The following is a 19,527-nucleotide window of genomic DNA, read 5'->3' as shown; positions in this document are numbered from 1 at the left end:
ACAGGAAGCTGGATCCTTGTAATTTAAATGATTTTCATGCATTAAAGATTTCTCATCTCAAACTGCCTTAAACTATGTCTGGATTTATCAATCAATATTTTCTTTTTCAAAATGTGAATTAAAGGTACTGGTTAAAAGTAGATTGAAGGATCACAATAGTACTTACTTATCCGAGTCGAAACAAAATGCAAGAGATGTTCAACATATCAAATGTTAAAGTCTATACTCTGTAGATTTTTAGAAATAAGTAAATTGATTCAAATTTAAGCTTTGAATCAAGCCGTGCTCCTCCATTATTTAATGTCCTTAGTAATTATCACAATTATGTATCGTATAAAATATTGTAAATTTAACTGTACGCGATGTATCATTGTTATTATATAAGTACAATGTTATGTACATGTATGTCAGAGTGATACCAATACAACCTTGGTACCTTAGTGTGTAGATATCCTAACGTTATTAAGTAATCTAGCACATATGCCTATTTCCACACTCACCACTATTATAAACACATTTTACGGCTCTATCGTGACAGCTATGACCTAAATTATGGAAAGTTGACATATGAAAACGTGAAGCCATAACACGAACTCGCATGCAATTTTACACAACTGAACCACGCGTGTACGCATTTATCACAGTAGCATAGACATTGGTGCAGAATTCATTCTCCATAAAATGCGCACATATCAATACGCGGACATGTTTTGGTCTGGTTTAGGTTTCCTGATGTTACGAATAAGCACTGTATATATTGTTTACTTGACACTACGCCATTGTAGTGAGCAGCTCTATCAGTGACCCAACAACAACTGTGTGTCACAACGATGAAATAACAATTATCAGAAATCCTATATAAAACCACAATCAAATATTAGGTTCTTATAAATAGGGCAATTCACTTTAAACACGTAAATAACTGGATATTATCATAAAAGCAAAATTGATATTTGCAGTATATAGGGTATGCCGTTGTATATATTGCTGAATTGTGGGATATTAACAGCTGTATAGTATTTAATGTCGTTTTCAAGCGTGCTTCAGGTTCAAGGCATTAAACCACGTGATTGTCGGTTCACATACACATTTGTTGGGGATTAATATTTCACTGTGAAACAGTTTTGTCGAATTTCACTACACGGAGGAATAAAATGAAGTTATGATTAGCATTATCACCCGATCGCGCCAGGTGGCAATATTACACTGCAAATTTGATCGGACATTGATATCAGGTTTAATCAGAGATAGTAAAGAGCTTATTGTGTTAGCAACATTCTAATGTTTATGATACCATATCAACATTTTTCTCGTTACACAATTTTCTTAAGTTTCGGAAAAAGTTTAAGTTTAGCCCGTTATCAGAATAATAAAATTGTCGATTATATGACGTAGCAATAACGGCATATTGGCAGTGTCTCCGTGGTAATATTTATAACGGGACATTGGCAGTGTCACTGTGGTAATATTTATAACGGGACATTGGCAGTGTCACTGTGGTAATATTTTATAACGGGACATTGGCAGTGTCTCCGTGGTAATATTTATAACGGGACATTGGCAGTGTCACTGTGGTAACATTTTATAACGGGACATTGGCAGTGTCTCTGTGGTGATATTTATAACAGGACATTGGCAGTGTCACTGTGGTAATATTTTATAACGGGACATTGGCAGTGTCACTGTGGTAATATTTTATAACGGGACATTGGCAGTGTCACTGTGGTAATATTTTATAACGGGACATTGGCAGTGTCTCTGTGGTAATATTTTATAACGGGACATTGGCAGTGTCACTGTGGTAATATTTTATAACGGGACATTGGCAGTGTCTCTGTGGTAATATTTTATAACGGGACATTGGCAGTGTCTCTGTGGTAATATTTGATAACGTGACATTGGCAGTGTCACTGTGGTAATATTTTATAACGGGACATTGGCAGTGTCACTGTGGTAATATTTTATAACGGGACATTGGCAGTGTCACTGTGGTAATATTTTATAACGGGACATTGGCAGTGTCACCGTGGTAATATTTATAACGGGACATTGGCAGTGTCTCTGTGGTAATATTTTATAACGGGACATTGGCAGTGTCACTGTGGTAATATTTTATAACGGGACATTGGCAGTGTCACTGTGGTAATATTTTATAATGGGACATTGGCAGTGTTACTGTGGTAATAATTTTATAACGGGACATTGGCAGTGTCACTGTGGTAATATTTTATAACGGGACATTGGCAGTGTCTCTGTGGTAATATTTTATAACGGGACATTGGCAGTGTTACTGTGGTAATATTTTATAACGGGACATTGGCAGTGTCACTGTGGTGATATTTTATAACGGGACATTGGCAGTGTTACTGTGGTAATATTTTATAACGGGACATTGGCAGTGTCTCCGTGGTAATATTTTATAACGTGACATTGGCAGTGTCACTGTGGTAATATTTTATAACGGGACATTGGCAGTGTCTCCGTGGTAATATTTTATAACGTGACATTGACAGTGTCTCTGTGGTAATATTTTATAACGTGACATTGGCAGTGTCACTGTGGTAATATTTTATAACGGGACATTGGCAGTGTTACTGTGGTAATATTTTATAACGGGACATTGGCAGTGTCTCCGTGGTAATATTTTATAACGTGACATTGGCAGTGTCACTGTGGTAATACTTTATAACGGGACATTGGCAGTGTCTCCGTGGTAATATTTTATAACGTGACATTGACAGTGTCTCTGTGGTACTATTTTATAACGGGACATTGGCAGTGTCACTGTGGTGACATTTTATAACGGGACATTGGCAGTGTCACCGTGGTAATATTTTATAACGGGACATTGGCAGTGTCACCGTGGTAATATTTTATAACGGGACATTGGCAGTGTCTCTGTGGTAACATTTTATAACGGGACATTGGCAGTGTCGCTGTGGTAACATTTATAACGTGACATTGGCAGTGTCTCTGCGGTAACATTTATAACGGGACATTGGCAGTGTCACGTTAGGGTCCATTGGAGAGCTGTGGGATGTGTTCAGATGTGTACGGTTAGGGTCGATTTCAAGCGTATATGTACTTTATTCGATGATATTTGAACCACGTGATCGACTGGTCACGTGTGTATTCTTTACAGATATTCTTGTTAAGGAGAATTTCTTTGTGTTTCATTAGATGTTAATTCATTAAAAATAATCTTTCAGTTGCTGCAGTGAAAATTATCATTTTGAAGCAGGATGCATCTAGTGGTTCTCGTGATAAAGCAGATTGTCTCCCCTGATATGCTGGCACATCTTATCTTGAATGCGTCAGTGATAGCAATGGCCTTATCTGAACTGAAGCCGTTGTTTACCTATAAGTTATAAACCAATCATCTTTAACCTTGGTACACTTTGATACAGGTATGCACATTCAATACACTGGTAGTTTAAAATTGATGTATTAAGTAAATATAGTTTTACTTGTCTTTAATAACTATGGTAAAGAAACATTGACATTATCTTAAAGTTCCATATCTTTTTAGTGTAAAAGGCTGAAGGGACAGCGAGTTTGCCATGTTCTAATAAACAATAGTAGCAAGGTTTAATCTTGGAATCAAAGAAAGCAATTCAGCTCCCTTGAATGCGATGTCTGAGAGACCAGTCAGAGACTGGGGAGGGGGGTACAGCTTGTAATGACGAGCTGACAATCATCATTATCCTATCATCTCATTTGCAGAGGTATTCTACATGTATATGGTCCACTGAAATAAATAATCATTGAATTATGAGACAATGGGCTGAAAGTGCAGTTGAATTTCTAAATGTCTTTGATTTATTATGGGGAATGCCCTCACAACTATCCTACAGCACCTGTCCATGATAACAGTCCCCCTACTGGTGTACTGATAACCGAAAATCTTACCATGAACATCTTACTCGGACAATCACATATTTTCCAGAGTCTTTCCTGTGCCCATCATTACAGCCCCGCCCCTTACATCTATTTCAGACAGATTTAGAATAAATATGCTGCCTTGTATATCCTGCATTAAGCATGAAAAGGTAATATTTTTGTGTACAATTCTGTACGGACAGGAAAGGTCAGGGTCACCTCTACATTGAATGATAGAATATACACACTAATGATGATATAATGTAAGAATCAATATCGTAGTTCTTCATAATAATTGCAATTAAAACAGGGAATCTACCCACTGGTCACGGAAAGTCTCTATTGCGGTGCCCCACTCTCTATATATAAATGAGCTACGGAAAATATGTCATTCACACAATAGCGGCCTGCCAATCAGAGCCATACATCAGGAATCCAATGTCTATCAGACGTACTGGCTACTTTCGTGAAGGCAAATAAAATGATTGGGTAAAATGACAACATCATCTAGACTTACAGAGTCAACATGAGTCTGTTAGACAAAAGATAAAAATAAGTTAAATGTGAAAAGACATCTTAAATTGGCAGTGAAACTTGGCATTTGATAAACAAACCCGTGTTTTTCTGTTTATCATCCGGGGTTGTTGCTCGGCGCGCCCAGGATTGGTTCGCGTTCCATTTTTAGATGATTATTACATACATTACCTATAAATTGTTGACGTAACTGAACAGATTTGACGGGAACTTATTGAAGATGAACACAGAGGGGATTATGAGGTTTACCTTGATAAAGATTATATTTATAAACAAAAAACATATAGAGGCTTTATGGTATCACACAACTAATAACTGTACTATGTTATTACCAGTAAGTCCCTCCCCTCACTCGCTCATTTAAAAATCTAATGCTCTGTAATTTATATCAGTGAAGTTTTCGCTGCCTGACAAATGAGAACAGTAACCCGGGTATTTACAGTGGGCTGGGCACATTTTCAAATCACAACACCTTTGTATCTATTCTCGTATATAGGAAGTGCCTATTTCATATGTTAATTACCCAGGAAGATAACTGCATGTACAAATCTAAGGAACACATGTCTTTCGGGAGTTTAAATCAGTCGTCGGAGACCTTAAGAGCTGGCTACATATACTCTTGCAAGGATGCTAAACACTTCACCAGAGCAAAAGTTTCCCTCGGATTACAAAGAAATCGTCTGTCCGCTAATTCGTCCGTCCGTTCATTCATCCATCCATCATCCATCATCCATTCATCCATTTCTATCCATCCACACAACCCATCAATAGTGATGTTCCTATTCAAATTAGTTCAATGTATATGATATATACGTCTCTTATTAACATTGGTGATATCGCTAACTACACTAATTTGAAATAGATCCTAATGAAATATATATTCTATCAATAGCTCATTATGAGATCACCGAGTACTTTGTTAGAAAAGTGCTTAACACAGTGTAGTAGTAAAAAGGGTTTATTAAAAAGTTTAGTTCCCCTCGGATGTGTTTAACCTAAATGGTCTGTCTGAATTTCAGGGTGGTCTATCTATATAAATATATAACGTATTTTCAATAAATCACATGTTGTCACAAAACCAATTTATCACAATTAGAAAAGTTGTTATTAGCCTTCAATTTACCTAAGTTCGTTGTCCGTCCTGAAGTTTGTTTAATTTGTGTATTCCAAGGGTTGTTTGTCTGAGGGTGGTCTGTATTGTGTAATTGTATTATTCAGTCTTCTGTGTTTCTCATCGTATAAAATGTCACCGACTTTTATTTATGACAGATTTTATGTGTTAGAAGCTAGTTATGAAACGAATTTATCATTATTGAAATTCACATCAGCCTGCAGTATAATGATGTCCTGGTCTTTCGGAACAGGTTTTCCAAATCAGTGTTCTGTGAAGTGGTTCTTCAACATCTACGTAATTTATCTCCATTTAATGAAAAGTAAGGCAGTAAACATGCAAACATAAATCCTATTTATATATATAAAGCACCTGTTTTTAATGCGGTATAGAATCTACATATATCATAGTCTTATTATCCTTATCACACATAAATGTAAGACACCATGACAAAGTATCCATGTCATTGACATTATATGACTTCTTTCTTTTTTTCAATTCGAAAGTGCGAGCAAACCTATCAAACGAAAACAGGACTTTCATTTTACAATCACCTACAGGTAATTCTAGCTAGGCGATTAGATGCCGTAGATGGTGAGTTCGATTCCCGGTCAAAGCATAAGTCATAACATTATCTTCCTTCGTCATATACTACTATATATGTTATAATTATATCTAATTATTAGCCAATGAAACATATGCACTATGTGCTGTTGATTTTAAGGCTTAAGATTGAATTTTCCATCGTAATTGTACTGTGTTGAATAAATGTAAGATGTGTACAATTTGCATTCATGAATTTAATTATACATTGCGATACAGGTATTCATATAATCTAATAGACGATCTGTATCGACCGTCACTTTAATCATGTTGGAGTATTGGGCGACCATCTCTGTGATCATGTCGGGGTATTGGTCCGACTATCACTGTGGTCATGTCAGGGTATTGGGCCGACTATCACTGTGGTCATGTCGGGGTATTGGGCCGACTATCACTGTGGTCATGTCAGGGTATTGGGCCGACTATCACTGTGATCATGTCGGGGTATTGGGCCGACTATCACTGTGGTCATGTCGGGGTATTGGGCCGACTATCACTGTGGTCATGTCTGGGTTTTTGGCCGACTATCACTGTAGTCATGTCGGGGTACTGGGCCGACTATCACTGTGATCATGTCGGGGTATTGGGCCGACTATCACTGTGGTCATGTCAGGGTATCGGGTCGACCATCACTGTGGTCATGTCAGGGTATTGGGCCGACTATCACTGTGATCATGTCGGGGTATTGGGCCGACTATCACTGTGGTCATGTCAGGGTATCGGGTCGACCATCACTGTGGTCATGTCGGGGTATTGGGCCGACTATCACTGTGTTCATGTCGGGATATTGGGCCGACTATCACCGTGTTCATGTCGGGGTATTGGGCCGACTATCACTGTGGTCATGTCAGGGTATTGGGCCGACTATCACTGTAGTCATGTCGGGGTGTCGGGCTGACCATCTCTGTGGTCATCGGGCTGATGAAAACGACACTGCAGTTCGAACACAGAATCGTTGAAGCGAGGGTAACATACCTAAAATGTATACATTTCACACTGAAACGTGTTAAGTGTACAAAGGGAATAAGAAAAAGTGTCCCGGAAAGGTAAGCGTCTTTTGCTTTCCCTTCGGAACTCTTTTTGTAATAGTTAAACGTACATCAATCTATTTCCTTTTTCTTGTGATAAAATAACCGGATTGTTAATTTATAATGATAATAGATAGACGACTGAAAAAATAAAATCAGGAAAATTGCTGACTAAAGACACGGAGTTTAAGTGACGAAGCAGACGGCCAATGAAGCGAACATCTATTGTGTAAAATAGTGTTATTTTCGAATAGAATATGATGCTGTGAATTCAGAAGAGATGTTTCTAATCAAGCCATATGAAGTCATGTAGAAATAAGTAATCGAGTCAATAAGGGTACACATCAGTGTCACTCTGCAATACCATTGCACAGTAGTGATTTTGAGATTGCGAGATTTCCAATTACCGAAAATTGGTAACTCGAAACATGTACTGTAGTATTGAATGTCAAAGTTGAACAAGTTTTACAATCCCGATACTGTAGCGGTATTGTTTACAAACATGTTATTCAAATATTTTGTCAACGAAAGTTTACACCACAATAAATTATATTTAAAGACATGCATACGTTCACGTGTCTCATCGGGATATTAATTAAAACAATAACTTAATACCCCGTTCGTGGTATAGCACAATGCCTGCGAATTTTAACGCCAATACTTTCTAAAACACTATTTTCCTGATAAAATCGGGAGCGGAAGTGTGATGTTATGGTTAAATTGTTTTGAACATTCAACACATAATGTAAATTATGTCAGTAATCTATACCTTTTTGCAATGAAATACTTTATTTGAAATTGAGTTTGTGTTAGATTGTGAAATAAACACTTGGTTCAACTGTGCGACTCCATCACGAAAATGTCTAACTTGATTTATGACTGATTTAGACAAACTAGTTTATTTAATTGTAACTTGATTTATATTTATACTGTGTGAATTGGCTTGGAGGATGATACAACGACTAATGACGGATATGACAGCAATAAGCACATCCCCAGCCGTGACATCAGTGAACATGTTCACACGCTAAAGTAGGGATGGCACAGGTGTATTTAAGTAGTCGTTAATAATTTATTACAACTTAACTGCAAAACAGAACACCTGTACATCAAACATCTATTTATGGTAGTGCACACACATCAAGCAACAAAACACTTGATCAGCATTTTAACAAATATAGTGGTAATGTTGTAACGCGGTGTATCTCGGGCGGGTGTATATCGATTTATAACTCTCTCACACGATATAACTTAACAGTTAAGAAACGGTACATAATTACTGTCCATGATGATTGCGTACATTTAAATGTATGACACGTGTTGACATCGGGTATAGGTATATATATTTTTATGACTAATACTGTACAATGATACACCAACATACTGTCCCTAAAGATAGAGTAAATCTATCTACTTTTCGAATGGTTCATAAGATACGGCAAACGTTTGGTAGCATATCTTCCTTTTTCTCCATGCATTTTTTTTTTAAACAAAACCAATCTCACTTGACACTTCCTCACTGGTTTTAAGTTGGATGTTATTTTACAAGGTCATAACATACACCAATGTATACTATAGAGAACATAAAATAATGTATACTATAGAGAACATACAATAATGTATACATAGAGAACATACAATATTGTATACATAGAGAACATACAATAATGTATACATAGAGAACATACAATAATATATACATAGAGAACATACAATAATATATACATAGAGAACATACAACAGTGTATAACATAGAGAACATACAATAATGTATAACATAGAGAACATACAATAATGTATAACATAGAGAACATACAATAATGTATACATTGACATACAATAATGTATAACATAGAGAACATACAATAATGTATACATAGAGAACATACAATAATGTATAACATAGAGAACATACAATAATGTATAACATAGAGAACATACAATAATATAAACATAGAGAACATACAATAATGTATAACATAGAGAACATACAATAATGTATACATAGAGAACATACAATAATGTATAACATAGAGAACATACAATAATGTATACATAGAAACATACAATAATGTATAACATAGAGAACATACAACAATGTATACATAGAGAACATACAATAATGTATAACATAGAGAACATACAATAATGTATACATAGAGAACATACAATAATATATACATAGAGAACATACAATAATGTATAACATAGAGGACATACAAAAATATATACTTAGAGAACATACAACAATGTATATCATAATGAACATACAATAATGTATAACATAGAGAACATACAATAATGTATACATAGAGAACATACAATAATGTATAACATAGAGGACATACAAAAATGTATAACATAGAGAACATACAATAATGTATAACATAGAGAACATACAATATTGTATACATAGAGAACATACAATAATGTATAACGTAGAGAACATACAATAATGTATAACATAGAGAACATACAATATTGTATACATAGAGAACATACAATAATGTATAACATAGAGAACATACAATAATGTATACTATAGAGAACATACAATAATGTATACATAGAGAACATACAATAATGTATAACATAGAGAACATACAATAATGTATACATAGAGAACATACAATAATGTATACATAGAGAACATACAATAATGTATACATAGAGAACATACAATAATGTATAACATAGAGAACATACAATAATGTATACATAGAGAACATACAATAATGTATACATAGAGAACATACAATAATGTATAACATAGAGAACATACAATAATGTATACATAGAGAACATACAATAATGTATACATAGAGAACATACAATAATGTATACATAGAGAACATACAATAATGTATACATAGAGAACATACAATAATGTATACATAGAGAACATACAATAATGTATACATAGAGAACATACAACAATGTATAACATAGAGAACATACAATAATGTATACATAGAGAACATACAATAATGTATACATAGAGAACATACAATAATGTATAACATAGAGAACATACAATAATGTATAACATAGAGAACATACAACAATGTATAACATAGAGAACATACAATATTGTATACATAGAGAACATACAATAATGTATAACATAGAGAACATACAATAATGTATAACATAGAGAACATACAATAATGTATAACATAGAGAACATACCACAATGTATAACATAGAGAACATACAATATTGTATACATAGAGAACATACAATAATGTATAACATAGAGAACATACAATAATGTATACTATAGAGAACATACAATAATGTATAACATAGAGAACATACAATATTGTATACATAGAGAACATACAATAATGTATAACATAGAGAACATACAATAATGTATACATAGAGAACATACAATAATGTATACATAGAGAACATACAATAATGTATAACATAGAGAACATACAATAATGTATAACATAGAGAACATACAATAATGTATACATAGAGAACATACAATAATGTATAACATAGAGAACATACAATAATGTATAACATAGAGAACATACAATAATGTATACATAGAGAACATACAATAATGTATAACATAGAGAACATACAATAATGTATAACATAGAGAACATACAATAATGTATACATAGAGAACATACAATAATATGTAACATAGAGAACATACAATAATGTATACATAGAGAACATATAACAATGTATACATAGAGAACATACAATATTGTATACATAGAGAACATACAATAATGTATAACGTAGAGAACATACAATAATGTATAACATTGAGAACATACAACAATGTATAACAGAGAACATACAACAGTGTATAACATAGATAACATACAACAGTGTATAACATAGAGAACATACAATAATGTATAACATAGAGAACATACAATAATGTATAACATAGAGAACATACAACAATGTATAACATAGAGAACATACAATAATGTATAACATAGAGAACATACAATAATGTATAACATAGAGAACATACAATAATGTATAACATAGAGAACATACAATAATGTATACTATAGAGAACATACAATAATATAAACATAGAGAACATACAACAGTGTATACATAGAGAACATACAATAATGTATAACATAAAGAACATACAATAATGTATACATAGAGAACATACAATAATATATACATAGAGAACATACAACAATGTATAACATAGAGAACATACAATAATGTATGACATAGAGAACATACAATAATGTATAACATAGAGAACATACAATAATGTATAACATAGAGAACATACAATAATGTATAACATAGAGAACATACAATAATGTATACATAGAGAACATACAACAATGTATACATAGAGAACATACAATAATGTATAACATAGAGAACATACAATAATGTATACATAGAGAACATACAATAATGTATACATAGAGAACATACAATAATGTATACATAGAGAACATACAATAATATATACATAGAGAACATACAATAATGTATAACAAAGAGGACATACAATAATGTATAACATAGAGAACATACAATAATGTATACATAGAGAACATACAACAATGTATACATAGAGAACATACAATAATGTATAACATAGAGAACATACAGTAATGTATACATAGAGAACATACAATAATGTATACATAGAGAACATACAATAAGGTATAACATAGAGAACATACAATAATGTATACATAGAGAACATACAATAATGTATACATAGAGAACATACAATAATGTATAACATAGAGAACATACAATAATGTATACATAGAGAACATACAATAATGTATACATAGAGAACATACAATAATGTATACATATAGAACATACAGCAATGTATAACATAGAGAACATACAATAATGTATAACATAGAGAACATACAACAATGTATACATAGAGAACATACAATAATATATAACATAGAGAACATACAATAATGTATACATAGAGAACATACAATAATGTATAACATAGAGAACATACAATAATGTATAACATAGAGAACATACAACAATGTATAACATAGAGAACATACAATAATATATACATAGAGAACATACAATAATGTATAACATAGAGAACATACAATAATGTATATTGTTTGTTTGTTTAGGTTTAACGGCCCATCGACAGCTATGGTCTTTTTGCCTAACAAAATACTATTGATTTATTTCAATTGAGTTTGAAAAAAAAAAAAACATTTTTGAAAAGGTTTGTATTTTACATAGAGACCATTAATGTATACTATAGTGAACACACAATCATAAATACCATAAAGTATATACAATAATGTATGAAAAATGAGAACATACTATGTATTGTATTAATAATGAATACAATATAGAATGTGTCCCATCGGTACTTGTATCTGAGAATATGAAACACAATAATAAGGTTAATGCTGTGCCTTCCTCGAGGATGTCTATTACAGAATAAGACAATGCATCCATACGAGGATGAATCATAAAGTGCAAGAGTAATTGATTGAACATACCAAAGAGTAAAGAGAGCGTTTTTTACGGTGATACTGGCATACTAGTGTGTATGTGCGTTCACTGAAATAGTGTATTGTACTGGATATGTTATATTAATGTCAAATTGATGGTGCAGCTAAGTTGTATCATATGTCGGAGAATATAATCTATTCAACAGTATTCAGCGGAGTTCCAACACATGCTAAGTTGGTAATACCGGGCAACATTGTTAGCTCTGGAAGCCAAGACACTTCAGTGGAGAAATCACCCACATGGCCTCTCTCATTACAATGATACAACATTAGCATTCTGATCCAGACTCGGAGTGTTTTACTTATTAAAACAATTACCTCAAACGCAGACGGGCTTGTTTTCTTCTGGACACGTCGATACATTATCACACGTAATACAGCTATATTGAATCTCTTTGGCGGAGTGCTACTGTCACATAACGGTGTGGCGAACAGGCAGCGTGTCGCTTTATATGGAAACTTTCAGAGGAAATGCTTACACTGGATGGCAGCGAGACAATAGGACTTCCAACCTACAAACACTATATTCATATATTCTTCCTGCCTCTTATTTAGATTTCGTCTGATTTCCAATTCAAACTGTGAATTAAATCATCATTTGAAATGGTTCATGTTGGTTTCAATTTAGTGCGAAGAAAATCAGAAATAGGGGAAACATAAAATTTGGTTTGGAAATGGGAATACAATCAGGAGTGGAAATAGCTTTGTCAATTTCTACGATCATTGAACATTGAATAAACTAAGGAGACTTGACAATAGCGCCAGTTCCAGGAGATATATCCGCGACACCCGAGAGTCCAAATGAAATTTACAGTCTGGTATTTTTCACACAATGAAATAGCCTTTAATGATAACAATATCATACTTTGTCACACACGTTAGATATTATATCTCCGCAGACAACAATATACAATCTAAAAATCAGTAAATTCGCCTGGATATTTTACATGAAACAGATAGCATGAATTAATGATTTCCATCAATTAAAATATTCTTGGTTCCAATTTAAATAAAAATGTAAAAAGATTTTCGATAAACGTGATCACGTGATATAGTTTGAAAATGACGTTTTCATAGTGATGAAAAGTTATGAATAATTCGTTTGATATGACCCGATTGTTCTTACAGGAAGAATATAAGTCTGTTACGTTATACAGGGTCTGATAGGCGAAAAGTTTGTACTCTGAGTGAAAGAAACAAAAAGAGTGACACAGGAAAAGTTTGTTGTACTGCAAAAGTGTGACAGTCGAAAAGCTTGTGCTCCATCTCTGAGTGAAAGAAACAAAAATAGTGGCAGTCAAAAGGTTTGTACTTCATCTCTGAGTGACAGAAACAAAAATAGTGACAGTGGAACAGTCTATCTGTGAGTGACAGTGGAACAGTCTATCTGTGAGTGACAGTGGAACAGTCTATCTGTGAGTGACAGTCGTACAGTCTATCTGTGAGTGACAGTCGAACAGTCTATCTGTGAGTGACAGTGGAACAGTCTATCTGTGAGTGACAGTCGTACAGTCTATCTGTGAGTGACAGTCGTACAGTCTATCTGTGAGTGACAGGCGTACAGTCTATCTGTGAGTGACAGTGGAACAGTCTATCTGTGAGTGACAGTCGTACAGTCTATCTGTGAGTGACAGTCGAACAGTCTATCTGTGAGTGACAGTCGTACAGTCTATCTGTGAGTGACAGTCGTACAGTCTATCTGTGAGTGACAGTCGTACAGTCTATCTGTGAGTGACAGGCGTACAGTCTATCTGTGAGTGACAGTCGTACAGTCTATCTGTGAGTGACAGTCGTACAGTCTATCTGTGAGTGACAGTCGAACAGTCTATCTGTGAGTGACAGTCGGAACAGTCTATCTGTGAGTGACAGTCGTACAGTCTATCTGTGAGTGACAGTCGTACAGTCTATCTGTGAGTGACAGTCGTAACAGTCTATCTGTGAGTGACAGTCGAACAGTCTATCTGTGAGTGACAGTCGTACAGTCTATCTGTGAGTGACAGTCGTACAGTCTATCTGTGAGTGACAGTCGTACAGTCTATCTGTGAGTGACAGTCGTACAGTCTATCTGTGAGTGACAGGCGTACAGTCTATCTGTGAGTGACAGGCGTACAGTCTATCTGTGAGTGACAGTGGAACAGTCTATCTGTGAGTGACAGTGGAACAGTCTATATGTGAGTGACAGTCGTACAGTCTATCTGTGAGTGACAGTGGAACAGTCTATCTGTGAGTGACAGTCGAACAGTCTATCTGTGAGTGACAGTCGTACAGTCTATCTTTGAGTGACAGTCGAACAGTCTATCTGTGAGTGACAGTCGAACAGTCTATCTGTGAGTGACAGGCGTACAGTCTATCTGTGAGTGACAGTCGAACAGTCTATCTGTGAGTGACAGGCGTACAGTCTATCTGTGAGTGACAGTCGAACAGTCTATCTGTGAGTGACAGTGGAACAGTCTATCTGTGAGTGACAGGCGTACAGTCTATCTGTGAGTGACAGTGGAACAGTCTATCTGTGAGTGACAGTGGAACAGTCTATCTGTGAGTGACAGGCGTACAGTCTATCTGTGAGTGACAGTGGAACAGTCTATCTGTGAGTGACAGTCGAACAGTCTATCTGTGAGTGACAGGCGAACAGTCTATCTGTGAGTGACAGTGGAACAGTCTATCTGTGAGTGACAGGCGTACAGTCTATCTGTGAGTGACAGTCGAACAGTCTATCTGTGAGTGACAGGCGTACAGTCTATCTGTGAGTGACAGTCGTACAGTCTATCTGTGAGTGACAGGCGTCTATTCCTTACATACAGACTGTAGCTCGGAACACTTCCGGTGTAAGGATTACTTAATGGACGACAGTAAATCATTACTTTGTTCGACTTCCATATCTTATATGATGATGATTAATCTTATTTTTCATTTTTTGTCGAATAAAAACCTTTCTTCTTCAAATGTATAATTACTATTTCCAATATACTCAATTAAACGTATGAAATGGATGTAAATCATAGCAGATAATTTCAATCAATGATCTTAAAAAGGATATTATATTGTACTGTGGACACTAAGAGGAAGACAACGTATCACCCGATATGGGCGTTCATTTGGATGCATTCTTTATTGTAATATCACACTTTTAAAATAGAAAACAACCAATAATTAGGAAATATTTGATATTAATGCGAACTGTAAATCGACCATACAGTAAATAGTCTACACAGGCCCAACAACTACGACCATAATTATTGTGAGGCGATGCGATACGACTTATAAAATATGAGTAAGAAACAATGAACCTTAATAGTTAAAAACAATTACTATTAGAAATAGCGGTTATTAGGATAAAGACATTTCGATAACGTGTGCAGCTTTCCAGAGTACACATTGTTATAGACATATTGCTCACTTGGCATTTGTTGTATTTATAGCGTATTGAATTATATACCATCAGAAAAAGATAATTGATCAGACACATATCTATCAGGTACCTAGCACGTGCTTACATGTGTTCATTATTTTAATTGCTGTGATACGTATCGGACTATATATATACAGTAACTAATCGACATCATGAAACGTTATAAAATATATTTTTAGAATTATTGTTATGTGCAAAACTATAATTTATAAAAATAGGCTTGTCAGGATTTGTCTTGCTGATAAACTATCCATTTTATGAGACATGTTTAATTAATATAATTTATGCAATGATATGTTCTCCAGCGACATGAACTCCTCCGCCATTGTATCTAGGTGATACGGCTATTTACGGCCACTACTCCTGTCACGTCCATTACACATGTCTAGGGACCGACACAACCTTTTCTCGTGTCTCTGCCACCGGAAGTACACAGAAAGGACATGTGTTGCACACATAACCTTTGTAACGTGGACTTCCTTGTACAACAGATCTGTCTGCTATATCCTGACCAGACATCTTTTTATCTATTGAACATTTACAGTAGAATAGATTTTCATCTTCAGATATAAAATTACAGCAATCCCATTGAGTTTTACCTGCACACAATGTCATGATGGTATTAGGACAATTTCAGTCCAAAATAACCTTGTAGTTCGTGAAATTGATTTTATTTCTTGGTGGTTCTCGGTTTCTGTGCGAGATCGACATCATCAGTGGGGATTTTACGCCTGGGAACAGTTCTGATTGAGTGTTATGCAGTGTTGAGTCAACACATTTGTCTAGTATTGTTCAGACTAAGTGCATTGTCTTGTGTGCTGATGTAATTACCAGTTCACTCAAAATGTACCACTCTTCCTGTGAAGCCGATCAAGTCTCTAGAGGGTGAATACAACCTCCTCACACCAAGCGTAGTCTTCATTCAAAATTTACTATTGACGTTAGTAGTATTTGCTGACATGACAGTCAGGAAATTTTGAGGTACATCGCATCTACAAAAATACCTTTCTGCTTCCGATAGCTTTGCAATTTATTAAGCAATATAAAACCTGGCGTGCGATTTCAGGCCTAACACCCATTCGACGTCAATGGATGTAAACTCCCCCAGGTCACAGCACGTCCGTAATCGCTCGTTCCTTTAAAGTCGCGAATCTTGTATTCATATCACTTATGAGAAAATGTACAAAAACAGTTAATGCTATTATTAGTTGTAGCCTTTGAGCATCAAGACAGAATAGCAAAACTTATATATGTCCCTTGCTTATGTTATGCATAACTTAGTATTTTCCTTGCACATCGATACGGGGATACTTTAAAATATTGCATTAGCTTATCTCAACTACCATAGCCAGTATTGTACTGTTGTATGTAAGTTAGTGTGTTTCACGGTGTGTTTTTCCCAGTGTTTTATAAATTCTTCATATATGAATAAGTCCTTATTTTGTTAAATGTCTCCTCTCGTTTTTTGTTACTCGGCAGAACCATGTTGCTTTACGTGACTGTGACTATACGACTCGTGGTCTTTTTTTACATGTCATCTTTCAAATTTATATGTACATATTGTGACTTCCTTTTTTGCTTACTTAAGATGTCCTTACTTTTAGAATTCATATATCTAACCTTTTGCTGGACTGCAAGTTTGTCTGAATGTAAACCCAATCGCCTAACAAACTACTCGCGTTTCTGTTTTGATAATGGATAACGATTATATGAGCCATAGAATGGCGATTGGTGTTTTCTATTCTAAGGCTTACAGTTATTGTTTGATTAAGTCGAACTTTATTTTTCTTCTAAAAATCAGTGAAATTTTAAAAATGAATCATTATATTATTCACTATTTACATTGTATAGTTGCCAATATTTTTTCTTGTTTCCATAATCTGGATTTTTCGCTAGTACTTGTATTATTGATTCTACAATGTATGGATGTTAAGCCGAATCCTGGTCCGAGCCTTGACGAGCTTTCACTTTTTCACTTGAATATTAGAAGCGTTCGAAATAAATTGGAATATGTCGAAGATATAATCAGTGAATATGACGTAATATGTTTAACCGAAACCCATCTTGATGGCAGAATATCGTCTGACGATTTGACAATCGAAGGTTTTCATGCCCTTTTAGACGTGATAGAAACTACGCGGGTGGGGGGATTCTTGTGTACGTTAAAAAAATATTAAATGTTACTAGGTTACATCATCTAGAAAATCCAGAGGATGAAACAGTTTGGGTTCAGATTAATTAAAAAAAAATACTCAATTATTGTATGTACCGCCTACAGACCAGAACATTCCACTGCGATATTTTTGGAACATCTTCGCGCTTCTTTAAGTAATGCTTTTGATCTGTCTTCAAACGTAATTGTAACTGGTGACCTAAATACAGTGTATAGACTTATTAACTGTTCAACCCACTCACATTTTCTGTGACATCATTAATTCCTTCAGTTTCGTAAATGTTATAAATGAACCAACACGGTTTGGGCAGACAAGAAATACTCTACTTGACCCTATACTTTTATCTGATTCTCTTTCCAGTTCTATTTCTTCAACTGTTGCTATCGATAGGAATATTAGTGACCATGATGGCTGTATGACTAGCATCAAAGTACCCGGAATTATTTCTCCGAGTTATATACGTAAAGTTTGGATTTATAGAAGAGCTGACTTTTATCGTTTTAATAATCTGTTATCTGAGTATAATTGGGAAAATATGATTTCAAATTGCGATTCTGTAGATTTAGCTTGTGATCGTTTTACCGATTTATTTTTACAATTTGCTAATCAATGTATCCCCTCTAAAGAAGTTTACTATTAGACCTAATGATAAGCCGTGGATAAATTCGGAAATAAGGAAAAATATCAGATTCCGTGATAGGTTATATAAAAAGGCCAAAACGACAAAACGCGATCCGGATATTAGGAAATACAAAGACCAGAGAAATAAAGTTAATAACATGAAAAAAAATGCACGCTTAATTTTTTATGAAAATGTTCATGGTCTTATTGACGAGTATTATAGTTCGGATACTAAATCTTACTGGCGACTTGTTAAACGTCTTATGAAATCCAATATGTCAACTGAACAGATTCCAACTCTTATAGATACTGATTCTAATTCTCTAGCCACTACAGACTCCGAGAAAGCTAATCTATTAAATAAATACTTTTGTGACATTACCAGTCTTGATGACAGTGAACATGTATTACCATTTTTTCCCTCTAGAACTAATAATACATTAAGTAATATAATAGTTACACAAAGTGAAGTTAAAGATGTTTTTAAAATACTGAAACTCGACAAGGCATCTGGCCATGATGGAATCAGCCATCATATGTTGAAATATACTGTTGAGCCTGTTTGTATACCATTAACATTGTTATTTAACTTATCCTTATCAACATGTGTTTATCCAGATGTATGGAAAACTGCTAATGTTAT

The sequence above is a fragment of the Pecten maximus genome, chromosome 1, assembly GCF_902652985.1.
Source record: "Pecten maximus chromosome 1, xPecMax1.1, whole genome shotgun sequence".
NCBI classification, from domain to species: domain Eukaryota; kingdom Metazoa; phylum Mollusca; class Bivalvia; order Pectinida; family Pectinidae; genus Pecten; species Pecten maximus.
This window is presented reverse-complemented; position numbering follows the sequence as displayed.